Below are 4,394 nucleotides of genomic sequence, written 5' to 3'. Positions count from 1 at the left end.
TCAGAGCTACCCCATCTATTTTTGTGACACGGGGGACTTGTAGCCACTGCATTGATTTGCAATGGTGAACTGTCATTTCCAATAACAACTGTCTATGATAATATTTAAAACAATACTGAAAATTCACTGAATATAATATTTTTAAAGGATGTCATCTTTTAAAAAATGTATGTGAATTTTAAAGACAAGTAGATGAATCGAACACCAATGATTATTAAATTATCCTAAATTTACCTGGGATTGCAATAAAATTAATGTTCCCTAGAAATTATGAATGGTTGAATTAAAGCATAATAATTGAATGCAAACACCACAAAATTTTTGCTTTTCCACTTTGGCTTTTTGTTTTGTTTTGTTTTGAGACTGAGTTTCACTCTTGCTGCCCAGGCTGGAGTACAATGGCATGATCTCGGCTCCCCGCAACCTCCACCTCCTGGGTTCAAGCAATTCTCCTGCCTCAGCCTCCTGAGTAGCTGGGGTTACAGGTATGCACCGCCACACCTGGCTAATTTTTTTTTGTATTTTCAGTAGAGATGGGGTTTCTCCATGTTGGTCAGGCTGGCCTTGAACTCCTGACCTCAGATGATCCGCCCACCTTGGCCTCCTAAAGTGCTGGGATTACAGGCATGAGCCACCATGCCCTGCAACTTTGGCATTGTTAATAACCTGTAGGGTTGTCATTTAGTTTTAAAACAGCAAGTAATTTTGCTTATTGCCACCTTGGTTAATCTCCTTCCACTCCTGAGAAAAACAAACAGTGACCTCAGTACCCATTTTTTTCTTGCACAACTTTCCCTCTCTCTCCAGATGAAGTTTGTGCAAGTGTGAGTTAGGAGATTTGATGAAATTATTCACCCAGGTGTAAGTGTCGGTACGTTATTAATACTTTCTCTAAGAACATTCACATCTTCACCTGGGCTTGCTGCTGCCCCACGTAGTAAGGATGCAACAGTTTGTGGTTCTCTAGAGAGCTTTGCCACTAGTTTTGCAGGGAGAGGGCTTTTAGTGTCTTAGCCATAGTGACATGTAAACAATTGATATGAGAGTTTTTCTTGAGAATGAGTTTTTATACAAAGAAAAGGGAGAGGAAGAGAACATTGCTGGCCTTGGAAATCTGAAAAACAGACATAAAACAGGAAAAGAAAGAAAGTAGATTATTTAGTTTGCCATGTTCATAATTTAAGGTTAATGTAGTTTGGATATGCCCCCACCAAATCTCGTGTTGAATTGTAATCCCCACTCTTGGAGGCGGGGCCTGGTGGGGGTGTTTATATCATGGGAGCGCATTCCTCATGGAGGGCGTAGGCCATCTCCTTGGTGATGAGTGAGCTCTGCGTTCACAAGAGATCTGGTCATGTAGAAGTGTGCGGCACCTGCCTCCCACTCTTTTGCTCTTGCTTTTGCCCTGTGAAGTGCCTGCTCCCACTTCACCTTCTTCTGTGAGTAAAAGCTCCCTGAGGCCTCCCCAGAAGCTGAGCACCATGCTTGTACAGCCTTCAGGCTTGTGAGCCGATTGAAGCTCTTTTCTTTAAAAATTACACCATCTCAGGATCTGGGGCAAAGGTACTCCAACAATAGAAGATGCTGTTGACAATACCTGCTCGATTCCAGCCAAACTACAATGGAACCTGCCCCTGCCAGGGTTTCAGCAGGGCCAAGCTGGAAGCTGATTTTCCACCCTAGCTCCCGTCCCGGGGAAGCAGGCCATGGGCTCCAGTTTATCTGTGGTGTCAGCAGGATGCAGTGTAAGCCCACTTCCATTAGGCAATGATGAGACAGAATGAGGCAACACAAGGTAGAGTGGTCCACGTTCTGCTCTCCCTTCCCTCCTGTACTGGCCCTGGGCCCAAAGGAGACTGAACAGATACACAGCCTTGGTGCTACATCTCAACAGAGAAGCTGGCTATTAAAAAAAAAAAAAAAAAAAAGAGTAGGCCAGGTGTGGTGGCTCATGCCTGTAATCCCAACACTTTGGGAGGCTGAGGTGGGCAGACCATGAGATCAAGAGATCGAGAACATCCTGGCCAACATGGTGAAACCCCATCTCTACTAAAAATACAAAAAATGAGCCAGGCATAGTGGCGCACGCTTGCAATCCCAGCTACTTGGGAGGCTGTGGCAGGAGAATTGGTTGAACCCAGGAGGCGGAGGTTGCAGTGAGCTGAGATCACGCCACTGCACTCCAGTCTGGAGACAGAGCTAGATTCCATCTCAAAAAAAAAAACAAAAAACAAAGTAAATAGGATTCACAATCTTATCAAAATTCCAGAATACAATAAAAAATCGCCCATCATAGCAAGAACTAGAAAAATCACAAATGAATGAAGAGTCAGTTGAGACTCCAACATAAAGATGACACAAGGTGTTGGAATTATTTGCAAAGAATTTTAGAGTAATTGTCATAAAAATGCTTCAATAAGCAATTATGGGTTCTCTTGAAACAAATGAAAAAAAACAGAAAATTTCAGCAAAAGTAGAGCCTAGAATTAAAAATGAAAATCATAGGGGTGGAGCCAAGATGGCCGAATAGGAACAGCTCTGGTCTCCAGCTCCCAGCCCCAGCGACACAGAAGACGGGTGATTTCTGCATTTCTGCTTGAGGTACCGGTTTCATCTCACTAGGGGGTGCCAAACAGTGGGTGCAGGACAGTTGGTGCGGCGCACTGTGCGCCAGCCGAAGCAGGGTGAGGCATTGCCTCACTCGGGAAGCGCAAGGGGTCAGGGAGTTCCCTTTCCTGGTCAGAGAAAGGGGTAACAGACGGCACCTGGAATATCGGGTCAGTCCCACCCTAATACTGCGCTTTTCCAGCAGGCCTGGAAAATGGCACACTAGGAGATTGTGTCCCACACCTGGCTCGGAGGGTCCTATGCCCACTGAGTCTCGCTGATTGCTAGCACAGCAGTCTGAGATCAAGCTGCAAGGCGGCAGCGAGGCTGGGGGAGGGGCACCCGCCATTGCCCAGGCTTGCTTAGGTAAACAAAGCAGCCAGGAAGCTCGAACTGGGTGGAGCCAACCACAGCTCAAGGAGGCCTGCCTGCCTCTGTAGGCTCCACCTCTGGGGGCAGGGCACAGACAAACAAAAACTCAGCAGGAACCTCCACAGACTTAAATGTCCCTGTCTGGCTGACAGCTTTGAAGAGAGTAGTGGTTCTCCCAGCACGCAGCTGGAGATCTGAGAACGGACAGACTGCCTCCTAAAGTGGGTCCCTCACCCCTGAGCAGCCTAACTGGGAGGCACCCCCCCCCCAGTAGGGACAGACTGACACCTCATTCGGCCAGGTACTCCTCTGAGACAAAACTTCCAAAGGAACTATCAGACAGCTGAATTTGTGGTCTCACGAAAATCCGCTGTTCTGCAGCCACCACTGCTGACACCCAGACAAACAGGGTCTGGAGTGGACCTCTAGTAAACTCCAACAGACCCGCAGCTGAGGGTCCTGTCTGGTAGAAGGAAAACTAACAAACAGAAAGGACATCCACACCAAAAACCCATCTGTACATCACCATCATCAAGGACCAAAAGTAGATAAAACCACAAAGATGGGGTAAAAAACAGAGCAGAAAAACTGGAAACTCTAAAAAGCAGAGCACCTCTCCTCCTCCAAAGGAGCGCAGTTCCTCACCAGCAACGGAACAAAGCTGGATGGAGGATGACTTTGATGAGTTGAGAGAAGAAGGCTTCAGACGATCAAACTACTCCGAGCTACGGGAGGAAATTCAAAACAATAGCAAAGAAGTTAAAAACTTTGAAAAAAAATTAGACGAATGGATAACTAGAATAACCAATAGAAAGAAGGGCTTAAAGGAGCTGATGGAGCTGAAAGCCAAGTTTCGAGAACTACGCGAAGATTGCAGAAGCCTCAGTAGCAGATGCAATCAACTGGAAGAAAGGGTATTGCTGATGGAAGATGAAATGAATGAAATGAAGCGAGAAGGGAAGTTTAGAGAAAAAAGAATAAAAAGAAATGAACAAAGCCTCCAAGAAATTTGGGACTATGTGAAAAGACCAAACCTACGTCTGATTGGTGTACCTGAAAATGATGGGGAGAATGGAACCAAGTTGGAAAACACTCTGCAAGATATTATCCAGGAGAACTTCCCCAATCTAGCAAGGCAGGCCAACATTCAGATTCAGGAAATACAGAGAACGCCACAAAGATACTCCTCGAGAAGAGCAACCCCAAGACACATAATTGTCAGATTCACCAAAGTTGAAATGAAGGAAAAAATGTTAAGGGCAGCCAGAGAGAAAGGTCGGGTTACCCACAAAGGGAAGCCCATCAGACTAACAGCTGATCTCTCGGCAGAAACTCTACAAGCCAGAAGAGAGTGGGGGCCGATATTCAACATTCTTAAAGAAAAGAATTTTCAACCCAGAATTTCCTATCCAGCC

The 4,394-nt window shown here is 45.8% G+C and overlaps 1 protein-coding gene across 1 annotated transcript in view; it reads right to left on the bottom strand.

Moving 5' to 3' along the window:
- Nucleotides 1-758: 758 nt before the first annotated feature.
- ACTR3B (actin related protein 3B) overlaps nt 759-4,394 on the bottom strand; it is a 1,022,089-nt gene continuing 1,018,453 nt past the window's right edge. The window contains exon 7 of the mRNA XM_032762298.2: nt 759-1,114. The gene's annotated coding sequence lies outside the window, so the exon portion shown is untranslated. The remainder of the gene's footprint in view (nt 1,115-4,394) is intronic.

Source organism: Hylobates moloch, unplaced genomic scaffold (genome assembly GCF_009828535.3).
Source record: "Hylobates moloch isolate HMO894 unplaced genomic scaffold, HMol_V3 SCAFFOLD_1, whole genome shotgun sequence".
Taxonomy (NCBI): Eukaryota; Metazoa; Chordata; class Mammalia; order Primates; family Hylobatidae; genus Hylobates; species Hylobates moloch.
The sequence above is the reverse complement of the archived record's forward strand: the minus strand, read 5'-3'. Positions and strand labels throughout refer to the sequence as shown.